This window comes from Coffea arabica, chromosome 1c (assembly GCF_036785885.1).
Source record: "Coffea arabica cultivar ET-39 chromosome 1c, Coffea Arabica ET-39 HiFi, whole genome shotgun sequence".
Taxonomy (NCBI): domain Eukaryota; kingdom Viridiplantae; phylum Streptophyta; class Magnoliopsida; order Gentianales; family Rubiaceae; genus Coffea; species Coffea arabica.
Genome location: NC_092310.1, coordinates 30,781,281 through 30,805,559, shown reverse-complemented (window position 1 = coordinate 30,805,559; position 24,279 = coordinate 30,781,281). Strand labels below are relative to the sequence as shown.

At 39.4% G+C, this 24,279-nt stretch overlaps 1 long non-coding RNA gene across 1 annotated transcript; it reads left to right on the top strand.

Annotated features, from left to right (window-relative positions):
• Positions 1-18,964: 18,964 nt before the first annotated feature.
• LOC140012968 (uncharacterized) lies at positions 18,965-23,730 on the top strand. The gene is made up of 3 exons (XR_011820030.1): positions 18,965-19,701; positions 22,677-22,732; positions 23,493-23,730. It is a non-coding gene; the product is annotated as an uncharacterized lncRNA (long non-coding RNA).
• Positions 23,731-24,279: the final 549 nt, after the last annotated feature.

Below are 24,279 nucleotides of genomic sequence, written 5' to 3'. Positions count from 1 at the left end.
CCTAGCAAGAGTTGGGCAGGCGTCCCGCGGATACTCTTTGGTTCGCCTTAGGGAGAAGTGGGGGCGTCACAGTGCTTCCAAGTGGAGAGGTAATATCCGACGATGAGGAAGAATACAAGGAAATGCCACCCATGGATGAGGAAGGTGACATGGGGACGGTTGTACAACCACCTTTGGAGGAGTCCGTTGGATTAGGACTTGTTGCAAGGCGCGCACTAGCTGCACACATCAAAGAGGAGGAGATCCAAAGGGAGAACATCTTCTACACCCGATGCCATGTACATGGTAGAGTGTGTAGCTTGGTGATAGACCCTGGGAGCTGCACTAATGTAGCAAGCTCGGTGATAGTCGAGGCATTAGGACTTCCAACTCGCGAGCACCTCGGACCGTATCGCCTGCAATGGCTAAACAATTGTGGAGACATCTGAGTGTCTCAACAGGTACTCATTTCTTTTAAAATTTGTGCTTATAAGGATCAATTACTTTGTGATGTTGTACCTATGCAAGCTAGCCATATATTACTTGATAGACTGTGGCAATTTGATAGGAGTACTAGCCATGATAGTCGTACCAACATGTACACTTTCCTACAAAAAGGAAAGAAGATCACACTTGCACCACTCACACCTAAGCAAGTGTATGAGGACCATATGAAAATCTAGCATGAGTGTGAGAAAGTTGATGAGAGGAAAAAAATTGAAAAACATGAAAGGAAAGAAAAGAAAAGATCCGTTCAAAATAAGAGGGAAAAGGCCATGAATGGGATAGACCATGAGCTAAAACAAGAGGAAAAAATATTGTTAAGTGCAAAAGCCAAAGATGTGAGGAGAGGGCTACTTGGAGGCCGAACCAGGCTCTTATTCTATACCAAGGAAGTTTCGAATGATACTAAAATATTTGACCCTCCATTGCCTAGTTCTTTTACTAAGATTTTGCAAGAGTATGAGGATGTTTTTTCCGATGATGTGCCAAGTGGGTTGCCACCCATGAAAGTGTATTGAACACCTAACCGGCCTGCCTATAGAAGCAATCTCGAGGAGACCAAGGAGATCCAAAGGCAAGTGGAGGAGCTTCTAGGCAAAAGATGGGCAAGAGAGAGCTTAAGCCCTTGTGCTGTTCCAGTCATCCTTGTGCCAAAGAAGGACGGGTCGTGGAGAATGTGCACGGACTGTCGAGCTATCAATACCATAACGGTAAATTATCGCCATCCCATTCCTCGTCTAGATGACATGTTAGATGAATTATATGGGGCAGTTATATTTACAAAAATTGATCTGAAATCTGGATGTCATCAAATTAGAATTAAGGAGAGGGATGAATGGAAAACTGCATTTAAGACTAAGTACGGGTTATATGAGTGGTTAGTTATGCCTTTTGGCCTTACTACTGCACCAAGTACCTTTATGCGACTAATGAACCATGTCTTGCGAGAGTACTTAGGCAAATTTGTAGTAGTATATTTTGATGATATTCTCATTTATAGCACAAGCCTAGAGGAACATTTGCAGCATGTTAAACTTGTGTTAGAAGTATTTCGAAAGGTACGCCTATATGCTAATCTAAAGAAATCTTTTTGCACTGATCAATTAGCATTTCTAGGTTTTGTTGTAAGTTCACAGGGCATCAAGGTGGATGAAGGTAAAATCAAGGCCATCCAAGAATGGCCAAGGCCGACCACTATTGGGGAAGTAAGGAGCTTTCACGGACTTGCAAGTTTCTATCGATGCTTTGTGCGCAATTTTAGCTCCATAGCTGTACCATTGGCCTCCATTATTAAAAAGGATGTATCGTTCCATTGGGGCGAAGAATAGGAAAAATCCTTTTAACTCTCTTAAACATGCACTCACACACACACGCCCGTGTTGTCTCTTCCTGACTTCTCTAAAACATTTGAAATTGAATGTGATGCATCAGGAATTGGCATAGGAGCAGTGCTGATCCAAGGTGGATGACTAGTTGCTTACTTTAGTGAGAAACTGAATGGTACAATGTTGAACTATAGCACCTATAACAAGGAGTTGTACGCTTGATTCGAGCACTACAAGTGTGGCAACACTACCTACGACCCAAAGAGTTTGTCATACACACCGACCACGAATCACTCAAGTTTCTCAAATCTCAAAACAAGCTGAGTAAGAGGCATGTGCGATGGATCTCATTCATAGAGACCTTCCCGTATGTTTTATACGAATCTCGTTGGTGAGAAGATTCGCGACCCAAGATCACTTGTTGGATTTGACTTCGAACGCAATAAACGGTAGCAGCGGAAACCCTACGACCCCTCTAATCCCCGTGACTACGAACTTGTTGATATTATCTCAACCCGTAATCAAACGAATTAGTGAACCTCAGGCAAGTGTAGAAGGTGCCACAATTCAAGTGCAATTCTTGAATCGATAAACCAAACAAGAACACTAGAGTATCACTCTATGTTTTTCAAGGGTTGCTCGAAAGCTATGGAGAAAATTCTCTCAAATATTTTATGATAAAAGTGTCTACCCTTTATTGATGTAATATGGTGCCTTATATAGGCTACAAGTGAAAACCCTAATCTAGTAAGAAAATGGACTAAGGGTGCAGTGGATATGGGCACTAATAAGGGAGGCTTAACCCCTGACGGGTTGGGCCTCACGTGGGCTTTCCTTCCTAGGCAGCCCACTCTAGCAAATAATAATGAGTAAATTAGCAATCCTACCTTTGGCGATTCTACATGCAATATGCACTTAGCCAATTATTCAATCTAATCAACTAATGTGGAAATAACTAACTATGATGCTAAAACGGAAATTAGCGTTTGGCAAAAACCCTAATCCTCAGGTGTAGCTTCAATGCTCATTATCGGACCATGACCACCTTCACTTGAGTGTATGAATCCTTCAAAGGACTTGTGTATGGCCTGAATAAGTACATTGAGTTGCTCACGAAGTTTCTTTGCGCGAGCCCTAGTAATGGGTCCACTTGGGGCGTGCACGTGATCCTCAACTCCTTGATTACTCGAGCCATTGCTGGCCTGCCCACGTACCATGATGCTATCATTCCCCTCCTCTTGAGAAGGATTTGCCCTCAAATCAAACGTATCATCTGCATCAAAAGAAGCTAAGTCAGAGACATTAAATGTAGCACTAACTCCATACTCACCAGGAAGGTCAAGTTTGTAGGCGTTGTCATTGATGCGCTCCAGCACTTGAAAAGGTCCATCACCCCGTGGTTGTAATTTGTTCCTCCTTTGAACAGGAAAGCGTTCTTTGCGCATGTGCAATCACACCCAATCGCTAGGCTCAAAAATCAACTTTTGGCGACCTTTGTTAGCTTGCTTGACATATTGAGCAGTTCTCCTCTCAATGTTAGCCTTGACTTTCTCATGCAGTTGCTTAACAAACTCTGCATGTTTCTTACCATCCAAATGTGCGCGCTCATTACTAGGTAATGGCACTAGATCAAGTGGTGTTAGCAGATTAAAACCATAAACACATTCAAATGGAGAGAAACCAGTAGTAGAATGGATAGCCCTATTATAAGCAAACTCAACATGAGGTAAACATTCTTCCCAAGATTTCAAGTTCTTTTTGATGATGGCACACAACAAGGTACCTAATGTACGATTTACCACCTCGGTTTGACCATCAGTTTGGGGGTGGCTAGCAGTAGAGAATAGCAATTTGGTGCCTAACTTAGACCAGAGTGTCTTCCAAAAATAGCTCAGGAATTTAACATCTCTATCAGATACAATGATCTTAGGAATGCCATGCAATCTCACAATCTCTTTAAAGAACAAATTAGCAATATGAGATGCATCATCCATTCTATGACAAGCAATGAAGTGTGCCATTTTAGAGAATCTATCAACAACCACATAAATGGAGTCATGGCCATACTTGGATCTAGGCAAACAAAGTATAAAATCCATAGAAATGTCAACCCATGGTGTAAAGGCCATACGGGTGTGCCTTGGATTTAGCTTTCTTACAAGCTAAGCATCGCTCCACCACCCGTGCAACATCTTTCCTCATGTACGGCCAATAGAAGTGCTCCTGCAGCATGGCAAGAGTCTTATCAACCCCAAAATGTCCCATAAGGCCACCCGAATGGGATTCTCGTACCAAAAGTTCACGGATGGATCCATGTGGGATGCAAAACCGATTGGCATAAAACAAGTCACCATCGGAAATAAAGAATTTACCTTGCCTAGTATGTTTGCAAGAAAGGTAAAGTTCACCAAAATCACTATCTTGTGCATAGATGTCTTTAATTAGCTCAAACCCTAACAACTTAGCATCTAAGGAAGTGAGTAGAGAGTACCTTCGTGAGAGTGCATCCGCAACCACATTAGACTTACCGGCCTTGTATTTAATCACGTACGGAAAGGACTCCACAAATGCGATCCACCCTGCATGCTTTTTGCTCAAGGTGTGCTGGGCCTTAAGGTATTTAAGGGCCTCTTGATCAGTGTGTATCATGAATTCCTTAGGCCTTAAGTAGTGCTGCCATGTACAACTTTTTATCATAAGTTGAGTAGTTCAGTGCAGCCCCATTGAGTTTCTCACTAAAGTAGGCAATAGGTCTTCCTCCTTGGTTCAACACAGCTCCAACTCCAATATCTGAAGCATCACAATCAATTTCAAATGTCTTAGAAAAGTCAGGTAAAGCAAGTACAGGTGCATGTGTGAGTTTGTGCTTTAAAGCGCGAAAGGCTTGTTCTTGAGAATCTCCCCAATGGAAGTTCTCATTCTTCTTGATCAACTCGGTCAAGGGTGCAGCAATGGTGCTAAAGTCCCTCACGAATCTCCTATAGAAACCCGCAAGTCCATGGAAGCTCCGAACATCACCCACCGATCTTGGTGTTGGCCACTCTTGGATAGCTTTCACCTTTTGGTCATCCACCTTCATTCCCTGCGCACTTATAACAAACCCTAGAAACACAAGCTCATTAGTGCAAAAATTGCACTTCTTGAGATTGGCATAGAGCTTCTCTCGTCGAAATACATCCATAACAGCCCTAATATGCTCTAGGTATTCATCATAAGATTTGCTATAAATTAGGATATCGTCAAAGTAAACTACCATGAATTTCCCTAAGAATGGACGCAGAACGTAGTTCATTAACCTCATGAAGGTGCTAGGTGCATTAGTTAGCCCAAAAGGCATCACTAACCACTCATACAATCCATACTTAGTTTTGAAGGCAGTTTTCCATTCGTCCCCCTCCTTTATCCTAATTTGATGGTACCCAATTTTGAGATCAATTTTGGTAAAGAACACAGCCCCGTGTAACTCATCAAGCATGTCATCTAAGCGAGGTATAGGGTGGCGATACTTTACCGTGATGGCATTTACGGCTCTACAATCAGTGCACATTCTCCAGGTACCATCTTTCTTGGGCACCAAAATGACTGGGACAGCGCACGGACTTAAGCTCTCACGTGCCCGTCCTTTGCCAAGCAAGTCGTCCACTTGCCTTTGCAACTCCTTAGTTTCCTCCGGGTTGCTCTTGTAAGCTGGGCGATTTGGCAACGAAGCTCCAGGGACGAAGTCTATTTGGTGCTAAATGCCTCTAAGCGGTGGTAATCCACTTGGTACGTCATCAGGAAAGATATCAGCATATTCCTGTAAAAGAGACTTAACCTCAAGCGGTAAGTTAGTATCAAGGTCATGCACATTCTGAGCTACTTCTTTGCTAACAAGCATAAGAAACGGTTGCTCATTCCTCATTAACTTCCTCAATTTCTTGGCTTTTATCAGGAGCATTTGTTTTCCCTCGGGTTTTACCTCACTTGCCGAGCTATCTAAAGCCTTTTTCCTCTCTTTTTTTGCCTCGGCTTTCTCATTTTCTTTCTTTTTTGCACTATAATTCTCAAACTCTTGTTGCAATTTCAATTGGTCCTCATGCACTTGTTTTGGAGAAAGGGGAGCTAGGGTGACTTTCTTACTATTGTACAAGAAACTATACTTGTTAGTCACACCATCAAAAGTTACCTGCCTGTCAAACTGCTACGGCCTACCTAGTATAATGTGACTAGCCTGCATAGGAACTACATCACATAATACTTCATCAGTATATTTATGAATTTGAAAGGATATAAGAACCTGTTTGGTTACTCGAACCTCCCCAAAATTGTTGAGCCATTGGAGTTTGTAGGGTCGCGGGTGATCCCTCGTAGGCAGCTTCAAGTTGTCCACCATGAGTGAACTAGCTACATTTGTACAGCTCCCACTATCAATAATCACACTTCAAAGTGCTTGGTTGACGAAGCACCTAGTGTAGAAGATGTTCTCCCGTTGAAGCTCGTCCTCCTTAACACGTGCCGTCAATGCTCTCCTTGCAACCAAGGCGGTCCCAAAGTGACCCTCAGGTGCACTAAACTCCTCTTCATTTGGTGACTCACCATCACTATCTCCTTCAAGGGGTGGCATGCCTTCGTACTCGGCTTCGTCCTCACTCACAATCTTGCCATTTTGCATCATAATCATAGTCCTTTGATTGGGACATTGACTAGCAATATGGCCTCTACCTTGACATTTGAAGCATCGAGTATCACGAGCCCTAGTTTGTGCCCTAGGCTCCTCAAACTTTGGAGTAGAAGAAGGCGGCTTACTAAAACTAGGGCTGCCCACCTTACCTCCCTCGAATCTCGGCTTTGGAGTATGACCATTTGGTGAAGGCCGAGAATCATTCCTTGGTTGGAATGGGCGGTTGGTAGAGTAGGTGGTATTGCCGAAATTCGATCGAGTGGTACCCCCCCTCTTGAGCCTTTGCTCGACCTTAATAGCCTTGTCTACAAGCTCATGCAACTCCATATAATGTTGAAGTTCCACTCGTTCAGCAATATCGAGTCGTAACCCGCTCAAGAATCTCGCCATGGTGGCTTCAGGATCCTGTACATCCGCTCTAAGCATCAGGATCTTCATCTCCTTGTGGTACTCATCCACACTCCGATTGCCCTGGACTAAGGTTTGTAATCAGTGGTACAAATCCCTAGTGTAATGTCCAGGTACAAAGCGGGTGCGCATCATGGCTCGAAGCTCGGGCCATGGAACGAGCTCAAGTAGACCATTTCTCCTTCTAGACTTCTTGATTTGGTCCCACCAAACCACAGCGTACTCAGTAAATTCCATGGTGGCCAATTGCACCTTTTGCACCTCGGTGTAGTTTTGGCAAGAAAAAACCATTTCGATCTTGGATAACCAATTGAGAAAGGCCTCGGGATCGGACCGTCCTTTGAACTCAGGGATTTGCATCTTGATTCCCTTGAATACATCGGTAGGTCCAGTCTGGTTCCTTTGCCTTGGTCGAACTCGAGGTTCCTCATCATCATCATCATTATTGGAACCATCGGACGACTCCTCCACGTCCCTTCGCCTTCGCATGGACTTAGAGGTTTTTGGTGTTCCAGACGCTCAGAGTTGCAGCAACTCATCTTGAATGGGTTCTAGCATGCATTGGAAACGCCTCTCCATTTGCTCCATCATCTATTCAAAGTTCATGGGACGGGATACTCCTTCATTTCCACTAGACATGGAGTCTCAAGTGTACCTGCAAGGGTTAATAGCAAAGAAAAAGGAAATAGGGGAAAAAGTAATGTTTTTCTTTTGCTTCTTTTTTTTTTGTCACTTCACTCCCTAAGTGTATACTCTCACACTCGTATATGGTCACTCAAATCACTCTAATAAGCTCACCAAAATATTCTCTCACAGCCCCTTGCAAAACCTTGAAGAAAGTAGAGCTCCTCAAGTGCTCAAATTTAGCTTAAAAAAATCAAGTTCACGCTAGAATTTGAGGTTCGTAACAGTAGAGATTTTCTTGGAAACAAAATTAGGACACTAAGAATGGAGTGATAGAATATATTCAAGAATAAAAACTGGAAAAGGAATTGATACAAAAGCTGAAAAAAAATTAAGAACGACACTAAAAAAAACTCTAACCGACAAGGAAATTATTTCTTTTGCCTTGCTGGAGTTCTTGGTCAGCTTACCAACCAAGGTCACCAAATGCTTAGTAGTCGAATGGGAGAAAATGAAAGACTCAATAAATGACTCAAGGCTTACCTGGACTCAATAAACGACTCAATAAACGACTCACGGCTGACCTTTACGAAGCCTAGACAAAACGCTATTGACTCTTGCTTGCTGGAATTTCTTTTTACCACTGCCTTGGTTTCGGCTGGGTTTTTATGGAGAATTGGTTCTATGTGCAATGCTCAAGGATATATTCAAAAGGTGTTGTGGCCAAAGTGGGAGGCAAGTGCTAGTGGGCGGTTGGTTTGTTTAGGAAAACTGGTTGGTAGTGTGGTGTTTAAGAGACAAGGTGTAGCGGTTGGATTTGGTTTTTTTTTTTTTTTTGGAACTGAATTGCGGTGTGAGGTGGCCTGGTGACGTCGGTTGAAGACTTTGAGGATGGTTGGGAGTCTGGCCAAATGTTTCTTGGCAACCGCTGTTCCAAGGAGAATTGGATTTGGTTGTAGTCACGGTTGGGTCTTGGTTTCCAACTAAGAACCTACTAGAGCCGATGCTATCTCCCTTTCTTTTTTTTTTTTGTTTCCTTTTCTTTCTCTCTTTTTTTTTTTGTTTTTGTTTTTCCTTTCTTGTGCGGCTCCCTGAACTTCCCAAGTATGTTTTGGTATTCCACTTGCAAGAAACAACACAGAATTTTCAAGGTGTGAAGGCAAGTCAGGTTCGGCAGTCAAGCAAAAAAATTTCCAGCAACTTGGCTCCAAGGTGCGCGACTCCTTTCCTTTTTTTTTTTTTTTGTGCACAGTCCGAACACATAAGACCCTACACGAATTAAACTACAAACTGGACAGAAACTAGAGCCATCTAGTGACCGAAATTCCTGGGCAGGTTTGCACACAATACCACAAGACACGCTATGAAGGAGCAAGAGAAAGTCCTTGCGGCTGTAATATTTTTTTTCTCTTCGGGTCTTGCTTCTGTTTTTTTTTTCTCAGGTTTGGTACTTAATCACGAAGGCAATAGACAACAAAACTGAACAATAGACTTGCACTAACAATAAGGAGACAATTCGTCAGATTGGTCAGTGCAAGGAAAACAACACCAAGTGCGGAAAGACAGAAGGAATAAGCACAGAAATTCCTATGACTATAAGCACCGTTTGATACTTTGATTTGCTGGTTCCAAGAGGTGTGTAGACACCAAAATTTTACTCTTTTATTTATTTATTATTTTTGTTTTAATTTATCTCATAATTTCATCTTAGACATTTTTTAGCATTTTGGACATCAAGTCTTTTAATTTAGTTTTATTTGTTAATTTGACTCATTTTTATTTGACATTTAAGCATTAAGATTTTTCGAAAAAAAAGAGAATTGCTCACAAAAAATTATTCTTTAAATTTTTTAGATGCAATTTATTTATTTTGTTGAAGAAAAAAAAAAGAGCCCATGCACCATGCTGCACTTGATCCAAGCTCCTTCTCAATATTTCATTTCAAGGCAATAGAATGAAATGGAAAAGAACAAAAATTTGCAGCGGTTTCTTTGATCCCAACCTTATCCAAAAACTGCCATCCAATGGCTCAGATCTTTGGTAATAATCTACCCTTCATCCTCACCTTTGAGGTGAGGGTTTTAGGGACTTAGGGATTCCTATAAAAGAAGGAGCCGCAGCCAGAAGCAAGGGGGGCAACTAGGTTTAGAAAAAACATAGCAGGAGTGAGGAATAGAGAAAGCTTACGGTAAAAAGAAAGAGAAAATAGGGAAAAACGCAGCTGGGGGGCGGCGGAGTAGAGAGAAAAGGGAAGGAACCTGGACAGGAAATCTGGGGAGAGAGCTTAGGAGACTGAGGGAATAAAGAGGGAATGAAAGTGACGGCTGGAAATCTGGTGAAGGTTGAGGGAGGGTAGAGTAGCGGAGAAAGTGAGGAGCTTTCGGTAAAGGAAAAAGCAAGAAACTGGAAAAAGGGAGCCGAGGGAGAATCTGGAAAACAAAAGAAAGCAATAGGGATTGAGAAAGCTAGGCTCTGGGTAGAGAAAGGGAGAGCTTCCAAGCTAAAGAAAGTAGCTACGGTGTGACGGCCCCACCTCCCCCTAAGGCGAACCAGAGGGTTCGGCGGGCCGCCTGCCCAACTCTCGCCGGGACTCAGTCGTTCACTACAATCCTCAAATATATTACAATATAACTCTCAAAATTACATCAAATTCTCCAATAATTACATATCACAAATGCAGCGGAAACTAATTCCAATCGTGGGATGTATACTTACATCCGTTTCAATTCCAAATATTGATACAAGCCCAACTCGTACATAAAATAAATCCAAATTTAAACTGTACACGATATAAGCCATCCAGTCACGTGAATAAGCACTCCAAGCTTTTCTTCGCCTTGAGCCCTGTGGGGGGGGAAATAAAACATTTTTGGGGTGAGCTAGAAGCTCAGCGAGTAACCATTAAAATCAGTAATCAATTCAGTTTCACAGTCGTTCATTTTAGTGATGTCATGATTTCAAGATCAAAGGTACATTTATTGCTCTCGTGAGCCAGCGAAATCATTGTACTTAAACACCCAACGCTCCAAACAAACATTAAACAGTAAACAGTCAGTGGGGGAGCCATTTGCTCCAGATGAACAGTACACAGAGGTGGAGACGTTGGTGTTCAGCACACGAATTCCAAGCACTCATTTAAGCCAAAACATGTCATGGGCCACATGCAAGCACTCATGATATGCAATCAAGTAAATAGTGCAATAAACGGTTCATAAGTAATTTTGGAAACAGTTTAGGGTCACTCACCTCCACGGCTCAGAAACCATCCATCATGTATCATTGCCTTGCTCAACTCCAAGCCTTAGATCACAAACCCAATGCAAACAAGTCCCTTCAAAGTTCGGACAGCACTTCCCCTACATTTGCTAACTTTTTCCAGCCATCATGGCTTCATTATTACTCCAGCCAGTCCCAAAGTCACACAAATAAGTTCATCTAATATCCATTCAGCAAGCTCCAAGTAGAACAAAGACAAGTCAAGCTAGGGAAAAGTCCGGAAATGAAGGTTAAGCTCAAAACCAGAAAAACAGTTTTGACGTCATAATGCGGTAATGGCACAACTCTCACTACAATTATCAGTTGGGGGTGTAAGACCCACCGTTTCCAGGCTATGAAACAGGGCTACAACAATGTAGAAGGTCACTCAATCCAGTTCCTAGCCCAACTAGGTCAAAAATGCCAAACATTAAACCAGAATCACCAAAACAGGTTTGCAAAACACAGAAAACTGTAATCGGTATATCTCAGTCCATACAAGTCCAAATGCCGAAATTCCAAAGGCATAAGTTAGCTAAGACATCCAGCTACATTTCATCAGAAGACACCAACTCCAAAATCCAAACCAATTCCATTCAAAATGGCCAATTACTATCGCAGTTTTCGCATTCTGATCAAAGCAGAACAGCTACAGTAATTTCGGCATAACTCACTCTACACTAATCCAAATGACCTGAAATTTTACAGGCACCTCAAACACATCAATACCTACAACTTTCATGTTTTGAGTAAAGTCCAATTCGGCCTCTAACCTTATGATATAAAACCGGACAGAATTAGGGGTTTATGAACCCTAACTTTCCAAAATTTATTCCAAATCCAAAATTGGTTGCAAATATCAATCATTTCCATCCACTAGAGTCATAACCCCTCATTAGCAATCATCATAAACAACCACAACACCATAATCCAATTAAACCAGAAAAATCATCATAAAATTGAAAACTTCACCAAATCACTTCAAACCAAGATAAAAACCAGAAATTTCAGCACTCTAATCACTACTAATCATATCTTAAGCATCAATAGGTGTAGGTGGAAGTTTAAGCTTCACTTACCAAGAAACAAGAGAGAGAGAGATGTTGGCCACCTTAGACCTTCAAACAAACTTCACTACAACACTTACTAGCACTAGAAGAAAGGTTTTTATGGAGTAGAATCTAATCTAGGCTTTTGTTTGTGGGAGATTGAAGCAAATGGAGCTTGAAAGTTGAAGAAATGCACTTCCTTCTTGAGCTAGGGAGATCCGGCCACCAAGAGAAGAAAATGGTGATTTTTGTGCATTTTTTTGATATTTAATCCTTTGGTCAAAAAAGTCAAGAAAGTGAATAGTAATTCTTAAAGTCCAACCAATGAGAATGTGACACTTGTCACCTCATTAAATGCATTCCTATCCTTTCTTTCTTCTCTCACATCAATAATTTCACACACTCTACTTGTCTATTAACACCCGATAAATTTTACACAGTATCCGGAATTTAACCTAATTGGCCGAATTTTTCCGAACTTTTCGCACTAGTGGGTCCCACGTCCAATATATATTCTTAATTTTTAAAAAACTCACTAATGCTAGAAAAATCATCTAAAAACTTTAGTTGCTCATAAAATCCACCCAGATAATATTTCTAAGCCAGAAATGCAAAAATTATGCAATTAAAGGAACTAAAACCCTAGGAAAATATTAGGGTTTTTACGGGTTCTCACACTCTTTTTTTTTTCGGGGCGTCACATACGGGCTAGGTTGGGAAAAGGGGGCTTTGACTAGAAACCAAAAAAGAAAAGGAGGGATCTTCGACTAGCGGCATCAGCGCTGGAAGCCTCTGCAATTCAGTTCGTGGATTTGGTTTTCAGAAACGTTCGATTTCTCGGGGTCTCTTTTGTTCACTCAGCAGTCTAAGCGCTCTCAGGTAATCACGGGCTTTTCTCAATCTTGGTTTGACACAATATTTATAAGAGACCTGAACCCTTTTATGCATGATTTTCTTCCTTTCCTAAGTTTTGTCGATGCTTGAGGACGATGACTGCAAATCATCCTTTTCTTTCTTTAGTCGCCGAAGTTGTGACCTGTTTTTCGTTCTTGTTTTTGTTTGTCGCTTGACTGGGGATGCCATGAACTTGTTTGCTATCAAAGCTGTGTTTAGAATCTTCTTGTTGCAAACTTAGGAACCAAAAACCTGTTAGCTTTCGTGCTTTCTTTCCCTTGTGAAACTGAATGAGTGCGGTCCGTGAGTTGCAAGTGTCGTTTTTAGTATCTTGTTTTGTTCATATGATTTGGGTCTTAGGCTGTTTTCTTGAAGCTTTAGGTTTGAAGTCGGCAGATGTTCATACGCCTTTGTACTGCCGAACTTCAGTTGGGATTGGATGATTCCGTTCCATGGCTTTGCTGCATTTCATGTTTAGGAGCCTTGCTGAATCTTCCCTCTCCCCTTCATCCCAAGTTTTTGTGTTGGAATATGTTAGGATTTGTATTGAGTCATTTGTAGGTTATTACTTTGAAGTTTAGAAGAGCCAAGAGTCATCCTCGATCATATTACAGCTACACGACAGATTTATTTCTTCTCTTGGGTTGCTGAAGTTTGCTTCTGTTTGTTTAACTCTTTGTATTTGTTGCTATTCCTGGGTTGCATTGGTCCTTCCTCTTATTTTGGGTGTAGCATGGTGTAATGGGTGCGTAATGGACATGATGTCCTTAGCAATAGAAGATTCTCTTCCACCAGAAATTAGCAAGGAAATTGTGGTTTTGACCTTCCTTATTTTTGTCTTTCGTACTCTGTTATGCTCGAACTAAGTGAAAACTGAAATGTTTTGATTTGTGATTTGGATTCATTTACCCATCTCATTGGAATGGCTTGATTGTATATAAGTTCCTTTGCTCATGACAAAAATGAAAGGAGTCAATTTTGTCACTTGAATAAGAAACCGAAAAAGCTGCAGAAGTTCTTGTTTTCTTCAAAAGTCAGCATGTTTTTTCCAGATCATATCGTTCCATTTTTGTTGTTCGAAAGCTGATTAGATCTTTCCCCTACCTTTGTTTCAAGTCCCCGCACTTTGTGTTTGAATGAGTTGGATTTGTGCTTGAGTCATTCCCGCATGAACGTTGTTCCGGCTAAATGAAGGCAAGTTGCAGAAGCAACATTGACTGGAAATTGCATAAATCTAAGCTTCTTCATAAGCTTTGCATGAAAGTTTTTCTAGAATTTACATAGCCTCATTCTAAGTTTGTTGGCTTGTTGAGTCTTGTGGTTGTTTCTGGGTTAATGTCGAGTCTTTGATTGGTTGGCTGAGGTGCTAGTTGCATTAGGATTGCATTTGAGAAGCCCAGCATGTTGCAGATGGAAGGAACCAGCAAAAACAAAGAGAGCTTCGTTGCATGCATGCAAAATAGCTTGCAAAAATTTTCATTCTAACCCCTCAAGTCTCCCCTTGTTTCACTGTGGCCCAGAATAATTGAAAATTTAATCAATTTTACCCCTTCAACAAGTTGCTTTCTCTTGGTATGCTTTAATTTGATTTTTGGACAGAACATGCATGAGTGCTAGGATGAATTTGAATGTTTAGTAACTTTTTTTCTAGATGTATGGTGTTAATTTGATTTTATGTGGAAATTTTTTGGCATTTGTGGCTTAAACATAGCAATTAGATCCTAATGTGGTGAATATGGACTGTTTAGTTATTTCAATGCTTTTAATGATTTAATTTCATATTTATGTGATATTTTTGTGATACCTTGACCTTTTCTTTTATTTTAGAGGGTAAATAAGTAATTTTGCTTCATTAGGGCCCCAACTCAAGGGAGGTACACCCTATCCCTTATTTCTTACTTTATTTGACCCTACGTGCCCTATGTGATTTTACGTGTTTAATTGCATGCCTCTTAAATGTTTTTATTATTTATTTATTTCATTTATTTATTTATTCGCTTTATTGGCTTTAGTTTGTATATTTATTTTTAGTTCAATTTTAATCATTTGAAAGGCACTTGAATGCCAAATTTGTAATAGTTAGGTATTTTAATTATTTATTTATTTCCCCTTTTAGATTGTAGTCGGGTTCCCCAAGTGTAATAGATAGGGCTTATGTGCTATGTGTTTGTGTGTGCCTATATGTCTATGTGTTTAATTGCTTTCTCTAGGTTTTTGCATCTAGATGAGCATGCTTATGTGCTATGTGCTAGGTGAAACTATGTGTTTTGCATGTCTATTTGCTTTTACCATTATATCTGGTTATGTAGATGGAATGCACGTTATCGTGGCTAGTCCAATGCTAGTCATAGTCTTCCCCTCGAACTCTTGCAAGTCCAATGCTAGTGAGAAAGCATTAGTAAAGGGTTAGTCCAATGCTAGACCCTTAGGAACCATCTGCACGTTAGATCATGATTGTGCGATAAAATCACTTCACCTCCTACATATTTTCACTTTTTAGGGTCTTTTATCATTTTTTGCATGACATCCCTCCTTATACGTATATTCCTTCCCCCATATTTTCCCTTATATGTATATTACTTACCCCTTTGTATGAAACATGACATTATACCTGCATTTCATCTAAGCATTAGACCTAGGTTAGTACATTTGGTTGATTAGACTAGGAAAGACCCCTTGCGTATGGGATATGAACGAGTTTGGCTTTCCAGCCTTAGCACGCTCGTATTCCCTCTATTAAAGCGAACATTGAAAGTCACGAGTATAAGTCCCCCGCACCCATTATGATGCATTCCTTTACGTCGTACACATTGGTATATTATTATTATATTCTTTACTTTTTCTTTCTTTCGAGTCTCATGACTTGCATTATTCGTGACTTCTTCGAATAGTCTTTATTGGGTATCACAATTAATGTGATTGATACAAAGTAAGCTTTGAAGATACAATTCGACCCCCCGACACCCTCCTAGGTCTAGGGTATGCATTTATATAGTACATCCAAATGTGATAAATCTTTAGATTAAAATCAGAAAATCTTTGACTAAATCGTGCAACTAGCCTTGGCTAGGTTGAAAGGGTGCCTTGGATTCTTATCCTTGCCTTCCCTTTCTTCAAATATGACTCCCAAATCTTTTTCTCTGATTTTCGTAGACTTGGAGTCGTATAAAAAGGGTTTTCTACTTTTTTCTTTAAAAATTCATTTTTAGGTGACTTGGTACACCTTAACTCAATACCAAGTGGCGACTCTATTTTCCATTCAAAAAACCCTTTTTAAACTATATTTTGGGTCAAATCGTCGCATTTTCAAGTCCCATTGAGACCCATGTTTTTCATTTTCTTTTTAAATCAAAAATTCATTTTCCAATCAAAAAATTGAATCAAAAGCCATTTTTTCTAAACTCGTTTATTTATTTTTCTTATTTAAAAATGGGGCGCGACACGGTGGAGATAACAACAACAAGACACGACCAGATGTTGTTGTGACGGCCCCACCTCCCCCTAAGACGTACCAAAGGGTTCGGCGGACCGCCTGCCCAGCTCTCGCTGGGACTCAGTCGTTCACTACAGTCCTCAAATAAATACAAGATAAATCTGAAATATAACTCAAATGTTCCAACATTTACATATCAAAAGCGAAGCGTCCACGCTTCCACTGCGCCACTCTGATCCATGATCCCAATTCTTATACAAGAGGAATTCCACAACAATAAAATCACAACAAGCCTTCCTTCGCCACGAGTCCTGTGGAGGGGAATAAAATAGTTTTGGGGTGAGCTAGAAGCTCAGCGAGTAACCAGTAAAATCAGAAATCAAATATATTTCACAATAATGCATTTCGATCATTTCGATGATGTCATGATTCAGAGATCAAATGTATGTTTATTGCTCTCATGAGCCGGTGAAATCATTGCACTTGAACACCCAACGCTCAAATAGATCATTTAACATTAACATTGAGAGGGAGCCCCTTTTTGAGCTCTAGATAAACATGAACATGAACCATAAACAAGGTGGAGACGTTGGTGTCCAGCACTAGACTTTCCCAGAACTCATTGAAGCCAAATCATGTCATGAATCCACATGCAAGCACGCATGATATGCAATCGAATAAATAATGCAAGAAGTATTTCACAAGTACTTTGGAAATAGTTTAGGGTCACTCACCTCCGTGGCTCAGAAACCATCCAACATATAACATTGCCTTGCTCAAATCCAAGTCTTAGATCACAAACTCAATGCAAACAAGTCCCTTTAAAGTTCGGACATCACTTCCCCTGAATTTGCTAACTTTTCCAGCCATCATGGCTTCATTATTTCCTCAGCCAGTCCGAAAGGTACACACACAACAACAATTTCATCCAATAGTCATTCAGCAAGCTCCAAGTAGTACTAGTACAAGTCAAGCTAGGGAAAAGTCCGGAAATGAAACTTAAGCTCAAAACCATAAAAACAGTTTTGACGTCATTTTGTGGTAATGGTACCAAAGGCGCTACGATTGTCGGATGTAGATACAAGACCCACCGTTTCGAAGCTAAGAGATAGGGTTAAAATATTACAGAAGGTCTCTCAACCCAGTTTCGAGTGTAACCAGGTCAAAAATGCAAGAAACTACACCAGAACCGGAAAAACAGATTCACAGAACGCATTCTAGTGGAAACATCATAAATCAGGCTATCCAAGTCCAAATCCAGAAATTCCAAAACTAGATGAAAGCTAAGAAACAGGACTAAATTTCATTAGAAGGCCTCAACAACCAATTCAGAAGCAATTCCAGCCTAAACAACCAATTACAGGCGCAATTCTTACATTCGGGTAAAAGCAGAACAGAAATAGTAATTTCGACTTTTCTTATTCTACACTACTCCGATTGATCTGAAATTTTGTAGGCACCTCTAAAATGTCATTCCCTACAACTTTCATGTTTTAAGACAAGGCCAATTCGGCCTCTAACTAGGAGCTAAAAATTCGGGCAGAATGTTCCTTCACAAAACCTAATTTTCTGAAATTTCTTCCAAAACAGAAATTGATTGCAATTGACCACTTTTTCCACCTCATAGAGTCCTTAAACATCATTTCCAATCATCATATATAACCACACAACCATGTTGATATTAAAACAGAAAAATCCCCAAAAATTATAAAACTTCATCAATTCAACCAAAATCAAGATATAATCCATAAAAGTGCACCTTATACCACCACTAATCATCAATTAAGCATCATTAGAGGAAGGAGAGGGGTCCTTCACAACTCACCTTAGCAATACAAGAGATAGAGCAACTAGCCACCTTAGCTTTCCAAACAACTTCACAACCAAGCTCAACTCCACCAAACTAAGAGGTTTTATGGAGTAAATTCAAGTTTAATCGGTTAGAATTGAAGATTGAGTGAGATGAGAAGCAAGAAAGTTGAGAGATTTTTCTTCTTTTCCTTTGAGAGAGAGCTGGCTATGAAGCTTAGAAATAAGAATGATTTTTGGGTCAAAATTGAGTATTAGTAAAGGTAAGAAATAATGGTCAAAGTCCAAGATTAAATCACAAGGTGACACTTGTCACCTTTTGGTTTAAAACTTATCTTTTTGTCTCTCCAATACAAATATCTTAACACTTTGTAAAATAATATCACTTAATACAAAATGCCAACAAGTTGTCAAAAATATAATGCATTTACCGCACTAGCGGGTCCCACGTCCAAAATACGCTCTTAATTTCTCAAAAACTAACCGATACTAGAAAAATCATTTTAAAACTATCTTTGCTCATAAACTTTATCTGGGGAATTTTTCTAATAAAGAAAAATGTAGAAAATGTGAGAACCCTGAAAAATATATATATAAATATTATTTTGTAGATCATTTGCATTTCTTTTAACTCTTTAATAAATTTTAGCACTAAGATTTAATTATTGTTAGATAAATGCGTAAAGATAAATGTTAGGTGCAAAATAAAAGAATCGTGCTAAACCACTAAACTTCTTAGTTTTGTTACTTTAACTTCATATTTCTATGGTAAACTATTTCTCTAATCTAACAAGTAATCTCCCTGAATTCTAGTATAGTAATTAATTGTTTTGAAATAAAGCGTAAAGATAATTTTTATGAAATAAATAATATAATTGTGCCTAATATTGAATTATTCGGTTTTGCTATATTAAATTAATATTTCTTGAGTTAGATTAATTTTCGCCTTAAAATAAAATGTTAGATTTTTATTACAAGGTCAAACTTGATTTTAATAAGAAACTAATGAAGTATGAATGTTGGGAACCTTAATACTAAGTTGTAATCTATAAAAATTCGATAAAATGGTTTAGGTATACCAAAGTATAATTAGGCCATTAAATCATACTTGAGGAAAATCTCGATAACCAAAGTCTTGCAAGATTAGCGATTTAATTAGGCGATCAAATCACACTTGGGGATAATTTTTGGAGCTAAGTTAGAACTAAGGATTTAAGGGGATAATAGGAGGAGAAGTGAATAGGCCAAAATGCCTTTAGAAATTCACCAAATCCTCACTTCACCATAACCTTACAAAGCCGAACCAAACACTCCTTACAAGCTCTTCCACCACCGCCCATTTCCACCAATCAAAAGCTTAAACCAACTCAACACTCAACAATTTCTGCAGCTCAACATCTTCAAAACCGCGGCACCCTTCATTCATCTTCATTCCATATCCCAGACCACAAACACATTCCTTCTCTGCCTAGTTACCATCGACAAAGCAGGACCAAAGGAAGAAGCCGCGGGCTGCACTTCCATTTCATCTCTGCCTGTCCGTAAGCTAGAGGAGGGAGTAGGGAGAGCTGGTGGAAGTTGGAGGAGTTACTGGACCTCACCATCCTTGTTCACTTCAGACCAACACCATCAGCTGCAACCATCTTCACCAACACCATTTCCAGCTGCAAACCCAACCAGGACCACTGCCGTGCGTGTGTAAGCCGAGAGGGAGCAGAAACTTTTCTTTCAGATTTCGTGCGTGAATTTAATTGCTGTGAGGTAAATTTTCTGGAATGAAAATAGTTTATCAGAGGTAGATTAAGCTAGCCGTGGTCTTGCATGTGTTAATCTGTGCCATCAGATGTTGAAATCAAAGCTGTGGAAAATTCTATTTCGGCTAGATGGTTCTGCCAAGGAGCTGAGCTGATAGTGCAGCTTTAATGTGTTTTTCTGAAGTGATTTGAGCCTGAAATGGTGATTAACTAATCGAATCTCGGATGATTATTATGATTAGGGTCATGCATGAATTTAATTAGCCTGGATTACTTTGGAAATAAAAATGAAATAGAACTTTTCACATGCAAACTCATCCGAGTGTAGTCTCACCTAGTTCTGGATTTATGAAGGTGTTTTGCTGTTGCCGAGCTGATTTTCTGGTCTGGATGTTAGCTAATTAACTCAGCAATTGTGCATGTGAGACTTTAAGGGCAATAAAAGGCTTTAACTGAAGAGATATCGGATGATGAACCAAGGAACATAAGAAATTCTGTTTTGATGTAGTAATGTTGCCGTGAGTTTGTTTGGAAGTAATGCATCTTGATTTGGTTTAATTTTGTTGTTTTGAGCCTATAATCATATTTAGCTAGCTAATGACAAGAAATTTTAGCTTTGCATGTAGTTAATTAGTTGAGCTAGAACTGAAAATAAAAATAAGATGCAACCGGATTTTTGTGCAGCTCAAACCGAGGCTAGCTGGAGATTTTCTTGGAAATTCGACGATTTGGGTTATGATTCGAACCTAAATTTTTAACTAGAAATGTTACTCAGTTAATTAAGTATCCGTATGCCGAATTTGAGTATTTAAATCCCTGAATAAGCCAAGGAAGAATTTTATACAAGATAAATGGTTGCTGGAAAATTTAGCTAACCAAATGATTGAGCTGAAAATATTGAAGTGTTTCCGGATTTCACTAGTTGATATAATTTCTGGATTTGGGTTAGATGAGTACAATTGTAGTTTGAATCTGGATTGGATTTGGAAACCTTTACTAGCTAGCTACGTGTGTACATGTCCTAATAGAGTACCAAAAATTCTATTTTAACCAAAGAAAATCCTGTTTTAGAACCATTGTTATTGCCAGAAATTTTGAGAAAGAACCGTGAGATTTAAACCTGGAAATTTTGGGGTTTGTAATCATGGTTTAATTTCAACTCCTGATCTGGAAATGTGCATTGTTTTGCTAAGAGATTGCATGAGGAAGCTGAGAGTTTTAAAGCATGGTTTAGCCAGAAAAATAAAATGATTACAGAACATTTCTTCATGCATGTTCATCCGTGGCTGATGGATAAAAGTTCTGAATTTTCTGGATGCTTTTAATTATGGAATGAATCTGATTTTTGAAATGGAAAATTTTAATAGCCAGCTAAGTGGTTGATTGCTGAATTTGAGTCCCTAACACCATGTTTAAACTAAGGAAAGCTTGGATTTTTGTAAACCTTTAGCTGCTGGAAATTTTGTTGATATCCGAGTGGTACCAACCAGAATTTCAGTTGTCTTTGGAAATTGTAATCAGTTTCGGGAATTTTATTTTATTTTCCTTGGATCATAATGGGTCAAAACTGCATGCGAGATGCAAATTTTAAGAGATACAAGTTGGGTAGCAATGTGATATTTAATATATGGGATGGTCTAACCAAAGATATGGGCATGCCAATGCTGGAAATTTTCCTTGTAGTTACCAAAGTTTGGGTACGAATTTCCAACTTAAATTGCGAAGTTATTCCTTGAAACTTAATGATTGGAAACACATGGAAAATGTTGATGTTAATGATTGTGGTTTGACCCTATTGCGTTCATGAAATTCTCAAAGAGTTAGATGTAAGAAGGTACTTGCTAAACGTATGTTTAAGCCTGGCCAATGAAACAATTTCTACTCGTATTTCAATGCCTGAAAAACTAATGGTTGAAATTTACTTTCATTAGTATATCATGTGTTGAAATTGTGGACAGTGGGCTCTATGAATTCCCACTTTTGAGTTGATGGTTGAGTTATTGGAAATTGGCTGATGGTGGGCTCTATGAACTCCCACCCTGAATGGATAACTGAATTGCTGAAATTCTTAGAAATCTGTGCTACTATTTTGTGAAACTGTGAGTGGATATAAGTGCTGATTACCAAGTGCTAAGTATTGACGAAGCCTTGGTAAATTTTCCTGCTTATGCTTAGATATAAATTTGTTGGAACACAGGGCTAAGAATTGATGAGCTCTAGTGTTATTACTGTTTAAATTCTAATTGTGCAATATTGAGAAAATGTGATTTTGGATTGGAATCGAAAATGTGAGAAGTGTACCGACCTTGTGACTCCAAGTAAACGCTTGACTAAGTAAATGAAAAATATTTTGCTTCAAGTTTTGAACGGTACAGATCTAGCATCGTACTACTAAACATAGTATCTACTATTTTTGCCTTAGAAACTTGGGCAACATGACTTTTACCCCTTAAGCTAGACTAGCCTTATTAATTTGGGAATATGATTCCCCCAGACTCAAAACCTTAGTTTTGTTTCAAATTCCTTCCTTCTTTATAAATCGTCTAAGGCTAGTTTTAACTAAGGAAAAGTTTAAAAGGTGAGTCTTGATCACCTTAGCTATATGCATAGAAAACTCGCTCGGCAAGAAAGACCTTATTTCCTTTTAACAAACAGCTTTAGCAACAATTGTATAAGAAACCTTATCCTGAAGCCTTAGCAATAAATTTTGCAAGCACCGCCACTCAAAGGAACTTTTTCTCAAGGTATACTCTTAGCCTCGATATTAAATAGCTTTCCGAATTATTTTAAGAAAATAATAGTAGTATTTTTCTTTAAGGAAAAGTATTTCAGGAGAACGATGAGAGATATGGTACTGATCTCACAAGCTTGATTCCAAGTAAATATTTTGAGAAAAGTAAGCTAGCAACATGCTAGAAAACTCTACATGTGCAAGCCAACAGTTCCAATAGAAAACTTATGGCTTAAATTCTGATATTCTAGGATTTTACGAGGACGCGGAACTCGATCCTCAATCCAATATCTGAACTTCACTCTTGGTGAGTGTCCCTGCTTGTTCTATGTTATGTGGTTAAGCGCTTTATCAATCCACTATGTGATAGTTGTCAACATGCAATAAATGATTTGATCCATCGAAGTGAGCAGTGTGTACTTTATCGCACTAGCCGTTCGAGTGGTGATGTGTGTGAAATATTTTCTATGAATCTAAAAGTAGTTACATCGTTGGGTGAATCCCTCGATGCATGAATCTGACTACTATGAATCTAAAAGTAGTTACATCGTTGGGTAAATCCCTCGATGCGTGAATCTGACTACTATAACTAAATTCTTAAACATAAACGCAGTTACGTTGATGGGTGAATCCCTCGACGCGTGAATCTGACTGCAATCTAAATGTAGTTACGTTGTTGGGTGAATCGCTCGACGCGTGAATCAGACTACAATTATGTCGTTGGGTGAATCCCTCGACAAATTTATTACGGGTATATCTCGAGTATACTGCGTCGGTAGATGAAGTTTGGGCCCAAAGCAGAGGTATGAATGGTGACGGGTTAGGATTAAAATAAGTGGATCTACATGGACTATAAGTAGTGAAAGTTGACGGAGGGTCAACTACGATGGTATCTAATCCAGCGTGGAAATTGGCTCCTGAGAGCCCTGTATCCTACCCTGTGTTGTTACTCGCTTTCCTACTTGTTTAATGCTGCAAATTTCTATCTGTTAAATGTTTATTTGGATGCATGTTTTGGGGCACCACTGAGCTTCGGCTCACCCCACGTTTATTTGTTTTCCTTACAGGTTTTGAGGCTTGAGAAGTTGGATGCTGTTTTTATTTGGTTACGCGTGTGTTTGGACAATGTGGTTTTAAGAATTGTAAATTTCAGTTTGTAACGTGTAATCCTGCTTGCGTACTTTCGCCTTTGTGTTACCACTTGAAGCTGGAAAATGTGTGGCTCTCGTGGTGACCTATGGCTGGGGTATTTTTATGTTTCCGCTGTTTGGGTTTTTGTACGTTAGGATTGTACGACTTTGTTCTTGTAAGGCGCGTGAACGATAGTTTTAAGAGCCGTCGAAGGGCTGACTTATGTCACTGTTATCCCTGAAGATACTGTGGAGTTATAAAGTTTTACTTGGAAGAATTGCTGATGTAATAGATTAGGACCAAAGGGTATCCGCGGACGCCTGCCCAGCTCACACCAGGACTCAAGCAAATCCATTCAATTTAAAATCGAACTAAACACTTCGATGAGAGCACATGAATACAATAATGCGGAAGCGTTCATGCTTAATAAGTCACTTAATGTATAACCAGTACATCGGGTAATCATGAAACGACTTAAATTCAAAGTACACATCAGGGCCCAAACTTTTCAAGTTTACAATTTCCAAAAGTACAACCCAAACCAGGGCCTAGTCAAAATATATAACAGGAGTCTTAACAAAATTACAACGGACGGTTTCTCCATATTTCTCCAAGAGTCGGTCCTGTTAAGGAAAACAAAACTATAGGGTGAGCTAACGCTCGTGAGGCCAAGAACACACATGCAAGCACTTAGTCAAATAACAATCCCAAAATTTAATAAAT